The 12,890-nt window shown below is 31.4% G+C and overlaps 1 protein-coding gene and 1 long non-coding RNA gene across 5 annotated transcripts in view; one reads left to right on the top strand and one right to left on the bottom strand.

The window, feature by feature from the left end:
* Window positions 1-12,890, top strand: part of Hers (Histone gene-specific Epigenetic Repressor in late S phase) — a 211,161-nt gene that overhangs the window by 151,848 nt on the left and 46,423 nt on the right. The window lies entirely within an intron of this gene.
* On the bottom strand, window positions 4,578-4,906 carry LOC143204517 (uncharacterized). Its single transcript, XR_013007618.1, has 2 exons — window positions 4,736-4,906; window positions 4,578-4,637 (listed from the first exon to the last, which is right to left on the bottom strand). It is a non-coding gene; the product is annotated as an uncharacterized LOC143204517 (long non-coding RNA).

Genomic DNA, 12,890 nt, shown 5'->3' with positions numbered 1-12,890 from the left:
AATTATTAACATAAAAATATTAAGTTTGCCAAGGGTTGTTGGAACATTATTGTTCGATATATTAGTGTTCGGAGCATATAGAAAGTTGTGCAAATACTAGAAATATCAATTAAAAAAATTCTATAATATCATATTGCTACTAATTTTATCTAATCCATAGAACAATGCAAATATTTTAAATTTTAACATATACATGTAAAACATGTAAAAATAACCACTCATTAACGGCACTATTCACAAGAATCAGTTTTTAGCTTCTTTCCAAAAAGATTACCATATTTTCGACCTAAAATATAATGTAAAATTCATTAAACACAGTAATTTTAGAAAAGAGTGACTTACCTATGTTATTTTTTAGACAGCACTGCGGTTTCCTTTATTTTTTATTTTATAATTAGAAAATATACTAGCATAATATCCTTTTATTAATTACTTATTAAGGACTGTGGCTCTTCTATCCAAATCATCTTGTCCTGATCACATTTTATTTTTTCATACTACTTAGCCGTTATGTCTGAAATAATTTAAACACAGTTAATAAATAAAGTGCCACCAAATAAAGGTAATATTCTGAATTTAGGGATTTATTATGTCTACCTCATAGTGAAATTTCCAAATATACGGTCTCTTGGGACTGAATGTATCTTCTGGTGATTTTGGATTATTTTGTATTCGTTACAGAATTGTGAATGTTTGAAATCTCTGCAGGAATCTATAAATAGAATACTTAAGTGGTATAAACATAAAAGTTTCATGACATTCCTACCATAATTCTCAAGCGACTTAAATTTCAATATTATTCGTATTTTTTCCTTGTCATAACTTTGTTTATTACGTTAACGGCCATACTATTTTGAACCTGTGGATTGATCAAAAGACGTTTACAATACACTCAAAGACATGATAAGGTGATCCAGTAAAACCATGTCAAGTTTATCGCACCCGCCGTACTCTCCAGACGTGGCTCCGTCTGACTACCGCCTTTTTCCGTCTGTGATGACGCACCATGCTTCTTTTCTGTTAATCAATAAACCCGTCGTATAGATATAGAGTACCAAAGCCAAATAAATAAATCAAACTTTGAAGAAGTTCTGTTTACTTCCTAACGTACCCTGTAAATCGATACCGGCATCGTAAATATGTTAAAACCGCAACTCATTTAGTTGGAAATGCTATAATACAGTCGTTAAGTTCGCATAATACGGTTACAAGTTTCATATTAGTCTGTTAACAAGCATTCCGAATTTCTTTAAATATAAAAATCGCCTATTTAAAAATAGACCATCTATTAGCGGAATGTATGTAGGTTTTTCGAAGCCTTTCCACTATTTACATTGCTGCAGCTCCCACGCTAATGTAATGAATTTCTCGTTGATATTTCCGCAAAATTCCGAACCAATTAATTTGAGACTTTTTTGATGGGAACATCGTAAGGGCGTCGAACATTAATTTTCCTAGCAATATTTTTTGCGATGTTTCACTTTGTTCGCATTATTTTAAGAGATAATTCTCAGGCATTTGTTATGTGTCACCACAGGAGTTTAAACGGCCTCTTTAGTAGTTCATGACTGTTGTCGTTACGTCCATGTCTTCATAAATTCTTAACCAATTTCGATGTTAATTTCTTTAGTGTCTTTTTTTTTGTTTTTGCAGTAAGCACGACTATTTTCAGATGCTATAAGAGTAAGAAATCACGGCAACGTATATCGGACTAATAAGCTGGATATCGAAACAATTTCTATTTTTAACCGACTTCAAAAAAGGAGAAGATTCTATGTTCGACTGTATATTTTTTATGTATATTCGCCAGTATCTTCGCCAATTATGGACCGACTTTTAAAATTCTTTCAAAGGACCGGAAATCGTTCAGTAAAAAAGCCGTCAAGTTTGCTTTTTAAACACTAACCATATCATATGGGCAGCTGTAGAAATATTACAGGTAACTGCTTCTACGGTGTAGTGGTTAGAGTGTTCATCTCACACGCGGAGGTCGCGGGTTTGATTTTCGGCGGGGGCAACGACTTTGCAGATCGCCTAGACTAACAGAACAATTGAAAAATCCCCAGCCTACCATAGTAAAATACATTTTTTTGGCAAAATTAGTTTTTTTTACTCAGCATAATTTCCTCCAGGGCTGATACACTAATTATAGCGACCCTGCAACTTTTCGATACCATTTTTGTAGTACGATTTGTCCTTTGCTTCAAAATAGTCCTCAGTTTCGGCGATCACCTCTTCATTCGACGAAAATTTCTTCCCAGCGAGCATTCTTTTGAGATCTGAGAACAGGAAATAGTCGCTGGGGGCGAGATCTGGAGATTTTTGCTATCGTTTTCACTGACTTGTGACATGGTGCATTGTCTTGGTAAAGCAGCACTTTCTTTTTCTTCAAATGCAGCCGTTTTTCGGCGATTTCATCCTTCAGACGGTCCAATAACGCTATGTAATAGTAGCTGTTGATGGTCCTTCATTTTACAAGGTAGTCAATGAAAATTATTCCATGCGTATCCCAAAATACAGACGCCATAACCTTGCCAGCCGACTGTTGCGTTTTCCCACGCTTTGGAGCGGGTTCATCGTGCGCAGTCCACTCGGATGACTGTCGATTGTACTTCGGAGTGAAATATTTCATCCATTGTCACATATCGACGCACAAACTCGGGTTTATTGCTCTTGATCATCTTCAAACACTGCTCCGAATCATCAACTCGTGGTTGTTTTGGGCCAAAAATGAGCGCGGCACCCACTTTGCGTAGAGCTTTCCCAAATATTCGTGAATGATATGATGTACACGTTCATTTGATATCTTTAGAGTTTCTGCTATTTCATTCAATTTCAATTTACGATCATTCAAAATCATTTTATGTTTTTTTTTAAATGTTTTCGTCGGTAACAACTGCTATTGCGTTCACCGTCTTCGGTGCTCATATCACCACGTCTAAACTTAGCATACGAATCCTTGATGGTTGATTTTCCTGGAGTCAGTGTCCATATACTCGGCATCAAGCCAAGTTTTTGCTTTTGAACTGTATTTTTCCTTTCAAAAATCAATATTTTATCAACGAAAATTCCTTTTTATCCATTTTTTCCGCAATAAGAAAAGTTGCTTCACTCAAAATTCTATAATTCACAAACTAATGATTGGACAGTTGTCAAATTTATACACGTATCTTTTGAGGATTAGTGCTAACTAAAAACATATGGACTTAATTCTAGTAGTGCCATCTATGTGTCAGGCCGACTTTTGAATTGACCTGTTAATATTAGAAATAATATGTTTTAAAATGTTCTATTTTTGATGAATTCAACATCCCACTCTGCAACTTCAAACGAACAATAAAATATCCAGGGTAGAAAGTCTCGAACAATGTTTTACGTAGTAATATTCATCAGTCGCCGACTCATTGACGCAAATACCGATTTGGTCCCCGCCGCGTCTCCCACTCGAGAGAACCGACCGAGGGCATTTTCCGGGATGGAGGATAGGAAAGGCCGACGGAACAAATTTGAAAGCGGCATCCTTTCAAGACCCGTGACGCACTACAGGGGTGGATTGTGTGGGCGTTTCATCGGTTATCTCTTGACGATTGAATATCGTCGACCACCTCCGCGCCTTGTTGGCCTGGCCGTCTTCATGATGTTATCCAACAAGTTCGTCTGAATTTTGTTTTATTGAGTTTACGAGAAGGTAATGTTGGCTTCGTGGGGCAAAATTAAACTGTTTGGTAGAAGTTTCCGGATAATTAACAGTCATTTAATTGGCGACGCAGTCGTTATGCCGGAAAGTAACCCCGCGATAAAACTATAGCATACATTTTTCATTACTAGTGTATTGAACTATCGACTTTTAGTAATTGATAGTATTGGAGACTATCGACTGTTTAGTAATTGACTACTTTTTACTATCGGCTGTTTCAGTAGCTATTTTCGGCCCGACTGACTCTGTTACTCTTTACTATGGACTGTTTCAGTCCTGTACTTTTAATTACTATTTTTGGTTCTACTGGTTTCATTCGACTGATTTTTAACCTTCTTGTAATATATCGATTACTCTCTCGTTTTTCGTTACAAAATATTTCCGTTCCATAACAAATAAAGCATTTACATTATTTAAAAAAGCTCTAGTAGTTATTATGCGATCATTTTTACTTATGTCATGAATTAGTTTTTTTTTCTATGATTAGGTGTGTTTAATTTTTATTTAGTATTCATGGATATTGTACATCTTTAGTTTTTAGGTTTTGTTTAAGTTCTATTGTATTGTCCATATTTATTACAGTTTATTATTTGAAACTAGCATTCTCCATAGAAAAATTCTATTCCTTTTTACAGATCCACAGAACATTCAAATATAAAAGTAATACTTCCTTTAAAATTAAATTATTAATTGCATGTTAATAGAATTTAGTTTTTTTTTATTTCCTTTTTTAAAGTTAGTACGTGAAGGAATATGTACATCTCCGTCTCGCTTATACTACCGTTGGAAAAAAATAAGCAATTATATCCGTCCTTTCTTCTCTCACAATTTATACAGAAAAGTGTTCGTAAATCTTCGTCTGACATCACGAATTGAATTTAACAGACGAATCGTGCATCAACTGAAAATAGTAATTACTATTTTTGAGCTAGTTTTTTGACTATCGACTGTTTTCAGTCGATAGTCCCCAACTATAGTAATTGACTACTTTTTACTATCAATTGTTTCAGTCTCTATTTTCGGCCCAACTGATTTTACTACTTTTTACTATCGACTGTTGCAGTCGTGTACTTACTATTACTATTTTTGGACCTACTAGTTTCATTCAACTGATTTTTAACGTTCTAGCTTTGCCATCCTAGCCCCGTTTATACTTATATACTTAATATTCTTTATTACAGGTAAATAAAATTATTATTGTATTTAAAAAGGGACCGATGGTTAAGTAATTGATATAGATTGATTGAGAAAATACGATACAAGTATTTAGTGGTCATTACTCCATTCATCTGTGCAATCAAGTCATATAGATAAAATATTAAAATATTTTTATCATTCAAAATTGGACTGTTATTTTTGAAGGTAATAAATTGCAGCAATTATATCTTTCCTTTTACTTCCCAAAGAATGTTCGAAAAGAATTATATACATCTCCGTCTCACCTACGGCACAGTTGAAAAGAAATAGCAAGCGCATTTTGGAATGCAATAGATACAAACCATTTACTTTTATTATATTATGTCATTGTTACTTTCTGGATATTAAGTACGATTCAATGTGTATGGGATCGTTGTTCTATTCTTGTTTTTGCGCTATCACTTGCCTATTTAAAATTAACTGATCTGTACAGCACGGAAACTCAAACAATTATCTCCGGCCTTTTTCCTCACAAAATTAGTACGGAAAAGAATTCGTATATCTCCGTCTGTTATCGCTGAATAGAAAAATAATCAAAGTGTGTCTTTGTAACTGAAATAGTAAATACTATTTTCAGTCGCAATTTCTTTTTCTATTGGCTATATTGTTATATACATATTTTAAAGTCTCCTTTTAACAACTAGGAGTTTATGTGGACTGGACCTACAGTTTAGAACCGAACCACGGTCCTCGGCATTAAGCCTACCGACCGGCGAGTGACCAGCTTTAGAAATCATCCCAGAAGACATCCGGTCTTACCCAGCCTGGTTACTGGCGTGACTGAGATCATCTTCCTTGTTGGATTTTACACTCTTGCCTAGTTATCGCTGGCTAGGCTATCGCAACAGTAGGGGGACCGTCCTGTCGCCTTTACTACTGCGTCACCGGTTTTTCTATCGACTAGTTCGACTGTTTGGGACTAACGACGACTTAATAAAAAAATTAATTGATTATTAGCTTTTATATTCTACGAGTTAAGATGGTTAGTCATGGTATTGTTGTGATTTACAGGTTGCACGTAAATACAGTGACGAGCGACGCGACAAAACTATAGCACATCCAGTGATCAATTGTCCAGTAATTTTTTTACGTGGTCTATTCTACGTCATGGCAATCTATCTCGGAATAATAAGCACCTATGTTGTCCAACTACTAAACTGTTTGTTGTATCTTTTTATGAGAGAGCTTCAATCTACGGGCACAGCTCCGTTCTCTAATATTTCAATATTGCTGTTGACTGCTCTGCGAAATAGTTGAATGTCGCATGTCCAGATTGGCTTGATGATGGCTTTATATACCGTCATTTTGTTGGTACGGAGTTGCACAGTACGAAGTTAGCTATCGAATAATAGGCGTTGTTTTCCGAGTGCCATATGTATTTCAAAAAATTACGCTGTAATATTTTAGCTTACTAGTAGCTGTTGATTATAACATATTTCTCCTAGAACAAGATCCACAAACGTACTGGAGACTGGAAAATACACCCCAAAAGTTCAAAATATGCCCATGTCAAATCCTCAAGTAGAATCAACGAGGTATTTCCGTCTATCTCAATGGTAGATAGTTAAATTGAATACAGGAAAAGATCAGACTAAATTAAACAACTGTATTGGTTAGTCTGAAGGTATCAGTCAGTGATAAAACCTATTTGGATATATGAAATGCAAATATGTCTTTAGGTCAAAATAAAGTTCTTCCCATTAATTATCAATTCTTATCGCTGTGCGATGCCCTCAAAATCAAATGAATCTACGAAGAAACCCAAAACTTTGCATTAAAATATTGCTATAAATATTAAAAAATAAGTTTTGACGCACTTTCGTGTCTCAAGTTGGTCATGCTGCACTTGAAAACTTCTGTATATTAATTAAGTGTATTAGTACGAATATTACGAAACTGATTATTTTGGCTTCAAGGTTTTAATTTAAGTCATATAAGAAACAATCATGAAAAATATATGACTTAAACAGGAGTAGTATTAAAGCTAATAACGAGCTGATAATAACAGTTTGATAATTCTCGTAAGATTGTTTTTTTTTCAGTTCTTGGAACCACACAATAATCTTTTACATTGTCATGATATATAAAATAGTATTTACTTTTATGGCGGAGGCTTGTAAATTAGGTTTCAACAAGTAAACATCAAGTTAAGTACAAACATAGTTTATATCCGGTATAGAAATGAGTTCGCAGCAAAGAGTTGGTAATATTTTTTTGTCTTGGAGATACAATGAATACAATACTAATAATTCAATCGTGTCAAACAAAGTTCTTCGATTAATTATACTTGTTTTATTGCCAATGCTTAGATAATTCTCGTAAGATTATTTTCTGTTTTTTTTTTCAGTTCTTGAAATCACACAATAATCTTTTATATTGTCATGATATATAAAATAGTATTTACTTTTATGGCGGAGACTTGTAGATTAGGTTTCAACAAGTAAACATCAAGTTAAGTACAAACATAGTTTATATCCGGTATAGAAATGAGTTCGCAGCAAAGAGTTGGTAATATTTTTTTGTCTTGGAGATACAATGAATACAATAGTAATAATTCAATCGTGCCAAACAAAGTTCTTCGATTAATTATACTTGTTTTATTACCAATGCTTAGATAATTCTCGTAAGATTATTTTCTGTTTTTTTTTTCAGTTCTTGAAATCACACAATAATCTTTTATATTGTCATGATATATAAAATAGTATTTACTTTTATGGCGGAGACTTGTAGATTAGGTTTCAACAAGTAAACATCAAGTTAAGTACAAACATAGTTTATATCCGGTATAGAAATGAGTTCGCAGCAAAGAGTTGGTAATATTTTTTTGTCTTGGAGATACAATGAATACAATAGTAATAATTCAATCGTGTCAAACAAAGTTCTTCGATTAATTATACTTGTTTTATTGCCAATGCTTAGATAATTCTCGTAAGATTATTTTCTGTTTTTTTTTTCAGTTCTTGAAATCACACAATAATCTTTTATATTGTCATGATATATAAAATAGTATTTACTTTTATGGCGGAGACTTGTAGATTAGGTTTCAACAAGTAAACATCAAGTTAAGTACAAACATAGTTTATATCCGGTATAGAAATGAGTTCGCAGCAAAGAGTTGGTAATATTTTTTTGTCTTGGAGATACAATGAATACAATACTAATAATTCAATCGTGTCAAACAAAGTTCTTCGATTAATTATACTTGTTTTATTGCCAATGCTTAGATAATTCTCGTAAGATTATTTTCTGTTTTTTTTTTCAGTTCTTGAAATCACACAATAATCTTTTATATTGTCATGATATATAAAATAGTATTTACTTTTATGGCGGAGACTTGTAGATTAGGTTTCAACAAGTAAACATCAAGTTAAGTACAAACATAGTTTATATCCGGTATAGAAATGAGTTCGCAGCAAAGAGTTGGTAATATTTTTTTGTCTTGGAGATACAATGAATACAATACTAATAATTCAATCGTGTCAAACAAAGTTCTTCGATTAATTATACTTGTTTTATTGCCAATGCTTAGATAATTCTCGTAAGATTATTTTCTGTTTTTTTTTTCAGTTCTTGAAATCACACAATAATCTTTTATATTGTCATGATATATAAAATAGTATTTACTTTTATGGCGGAGACTTGTAGATTAGGTTTCAACAAGTAAACATCAAGTTAAGTACAAACATAGTTTATATCCGGTATAGAAATGAGTTCGCAGCAAAGAGTTGGTAATATTTTTTTGTCTTGGAGATACAATGAATACAATACTAATAATTCAATCGTGTCAAACAAAGTTCTTCGATTAATTATACTTGTTTTATTGCCAATGCTTAGATAATTCTCGTAAGATTATTTTCTGTTTTTTTTTTCAGTTCTTGAAATCACACAATAATCTTTTATATTGTCATGATATATAAAATAGTATTTACTTTTATGGCGGAGGCTTGTAGCTTAGGTTTCAACAAGTAAACATCAAGTTAAGTACAAACATAGTTTATATCCGGTATAGAAATGAGTTCGCAGCAAAGAGTTGGTAATATTTTTTTGTCTTGGAGATACAATGAATACAATACTAATAATTCAATCGTGCCAAACAAAGTTCTTCGATTAATTATACTTGTTTTATTGCCAATGCTTAGATAATTCTCGTAAGATTATTTTCTGTTTTTTTTTTCAGTTCTTGAAATCACACAATAATCTTTTATATTGTCATGATATATAAAATAGTATTTACTTTTATGGCGGAGACTTGTAGATTAGGTTTCAACAAGTAAACATCAAGTTAAGTACAAACATAGTTTATATCCGGTATAGAAATGAGTTCGCAGCAAAGAGTTGGTAATATTTTTTTGTCTTGGAGATACAATGAATACAATACTAATAATTCAATCGTGTCAAACAAAGTTCTTCGATTAATTATACTTGTTTTATTGCCAATGCTTAGATAATTCTCGTAAGATTATTTTCTGTTTTTTTTTTCAGTTCTTGAAATCACACAATAATCTTTTATATTGTCATGATATATAAAATAGTATTTACTTTTATGGCGGAGACTTGTAGATTAGGTTTCAACAAGTAAACATCAAGTTAAGTACAAACATAGTTTATATCCGGTATAGAAATGAGTTCGCAGCAAAGAGTTGGTAATATTTTTTTGTCTTGGAGATACAATGAATACAATACTAATAATTCAATCGTGTCAAACAAAGTTCTTCGATTAATTATACTTGTTTTATTGCCAATGCTTAGATAATTCTCGTAAGATTATTTTCTGTTTTTTTTTTCAGTTCTTGAAATCACACAATAATCTTTTATATTGTCATGATATATAAAATAGTATTTACTTTTATGGCGGAGACTTGTAGATTAGGTTTCAACAAGTAAACATCAAGTTAAGTACAAACATAGTTTATATCCGGTATAGAAATGAGTTCGCAGCAAAGAGTTGGTAATATTTTTTTGTCTTGGAGATACAATGAATACAATACTAATAATTCAATCGTGCCAAACAAAGTTCTTCGATTAATTATACTTGTTTTATTGCCAATGCTTAGATAATTCTCGTAAGATTATTTTCTGTTTTTTTTTCAGTTCTTGAAATCACACAATAATCTTTTATATTGTCATGATATATAAAATAGTATTTACTTTTATGGCGGAGACTTGTAGATTAGGTTTCAACAAGTAAACATCAAGTTAAGTACAAACATAGTTTATATCCGGTATAGAAATGAGTTCGCAGCAAAGAGTTGGTAATATTTTTTTGTCTTGGAGATACAATGAATACAATACTAATAATTCAATCGTGCCAAACAAAGTTCTTCGATTAATTATACTTGTTTTATTGCCAATGCTTAGATAATTCTCGTAAGATTATTTTCTGTTTTTTTTTTCAGTTCTTGAAATCACACAATAATCTTTTATATTGTCATGATATATAAAATAGTATTTACTTTTATGGCGGAGGCTTGTAAATTAGGTTACAACAAGTAAACATCAAGTTAAGTACAAACTTAGTTTATATCCGGTATAGAAATGAGTTCGCAGCAAAGAGTTGGTAATATTTTTTTGTCTTGGAGATACAATGAATACAATACTAATAATTCAATCGTGCCAAACAAAGTTCTTCGATTAATTATACTTGTTTTATTGCCAATGCTTAGATAATTCTCGTAAGATTATTTTCTGTTTTTTTTTTCAGTTCTTGAAATCACACAATAATCTTTTATATTGTCATGATATATAAAATAGTATTTACTTTTATGGCGGAGGCTTGTAAATTAGGTTACAACAAGTAAACATCAAGTTAAGTACAAACTTAGTTTATATCCGGTATAGAAATGAGTTCGCAGCAAAGAGTTGGTAATATTTTTTTGTCTTGGAGATACAATGAATACAATACTAATAATTCAATCGTGCCAAACAAAGTTCTTCGATTAATTATACTTGTTTTATTGCCAATGCTTAGATAATTCTCGTAAGATTATTTTCTGTTTTTTTTTTCAGTTCTTGAAATCACACAATAATCTTTTATATTGTCATGATATATAAAATAGTATTTACTTTTATGGCGGAGGCTTGTAAATTAGGTTACAACAAGTAAACATCAAGTTAAGTACAAACTTAGTTTATATCCGGTATAGAAATGAGTTCGCAGCAAAGAGTTGGTAATATTTTTTTGTCTTGGAGATACAATGAATACAATACTAATAATTCAATCGTGCCAAACAAAGTTCTTCGATTAATTATACTTGTTTTATTGCCAATGCTTAGATAATTCTCGTAAGATTATTTTCTGTTTTTTTTTTCAGTTCTTGAAATCACACAATAATCTTTTATATTGTCATGATATATAAAATAGTATTTACTTTTATGGCGGAGGCTTGTAAATTAGGTTACAACAAGTAAACATCAAGTTAAGTACAAACTTAGTTTATATCCGGTATAGAAATGAGTTCGCAGCAAAGAGTTGGTAATATTTTTTTGTCTTGGAGATACAATGAATACAATACTAATAATTCAATCGTGCCAAACAAAGTTCTTCGATTAATTATACTTGTTTTATTGCCAATGCTTAGATAATTCTCGTAAGATTATTTTCTGTTTTTTTTTTCAGTTCTTGAAATCACACAATAATCTTTTATATTGTCATGATATATAAAATAGTATTTACTTTTATGGCGGAGGCTTGTAAATTAGGTTACAACAAGTAAACATCAAGTTAAGTACAAACTTAGTTTATATCCGGTATAGAAATGAGTTCGCAGCAAAGAGTTGGTAATATTTTTTTGTCTTGGAGATACAATGAATACAATACTAATAATTCAATCGTGCCAAACAAAGTTCTTCGATTAATTATACTTGTTTTATTGCCAATGCTTAGATAATTCTCGTAAGATTATTTTCTGTTTTTTTTTTCAGTTCTTGAAATCACACAATAATCTTTTATATTGTCATGATATATAAAATAGTATTTACTTTTATGGCGGAGGCTTGTAAATTAGGTTACAACAAGTAAACATCAAGTTAAGTACAAACTTAGTTTATATCCGGTATAGAAATGAGTTCGCAGCAAAGAGTTGGTAATATTTTTTTGTCTTGGAGATACAATGAATACAATACTAATAATTCAATCGTGCCAAACAAAGTTCTTCGATTAATTATACTTGTTTTATTGCCAATGCTTAGATAATTCTCGTAAGATTATTTTCTGTTTTTTTTTTCAGTTCTTGAAATCACACAATAATCTTTTATATTGTCATGATATATAAAATAGTATTTACTTTTATGGCGGAGGCTTGTAAATTAGGTTACAACAAGTAAACATCAAGTTAAGTACAAACTTAGTTTATATCCGGTATAGAAATGAGTTCGCAGCAAAGAGTTGGTAATATTTTTTTGTCTTGGAGATACAATGAATACAATACTAATAATTCAATCGTGCCAAAACAAAGTTCTTCGATTAATTATACTTGTTTTATTACCAATGCTTAGATAATTCTCGTAAGATTATTTTCTGTTTTTTTTTCAGTTCTTAAAATCACACAATAATCTTTTATATTGTCTTGATATATAAAATAGTATTTACTTTTATGGCGGAGGCTTGTAGATTAGATTTCATCAAGTAAACATCAAGTTAAGTACAAACATAGTTTATATCCGGTATAGAAATGAGTTCGCAGCAAAGAGTTGGTAATATTTTTTTGTCTTGGAGATACAATGAATACAATAGTAATAATTCAATCGTGCCAAAACAAAGTTCTTCGATTAATTATACTTGTTTTATTGCCAATGCTTAGATAATTCTCGTAAGATTATTTTCTGTTTTTTTTTTCAGTTCTTGAAATCACACAATAATCTTTTATATTGTCATGATATATAAAATAGTATTTACTTTTATGGCGGAGGCTTGTAGATTAGATTTCATCAAGTAAACATCAAGTTAAGTACAAACATAGTTTATATCCGGTATAGAAATGAGTTCGCAGCAAAGAGT

This window comes from Rhynchophorus ferrugineus, unplaced genomic scaffold (assembly GCF_030347505.1).
Source record: "Rhynchophorus ferrugineus isolate W39M unplaced genomic scaffold, kcgeb_rfMv2 rfM11, whole genome shotgun sequence".
In the NCBI taxonomy this organism is placed as follows: Eukaryota; Metazoa; Arthropoda; class Insecta; order Coleoptera; family Curculionidae; genus Rhynchophorus; species Rhynchophorus ferrugineus.
Note: the sequence above shows the minus strand (reverse complement) of the source record. Positions and strands in the feature narration are given on the sequence as shown.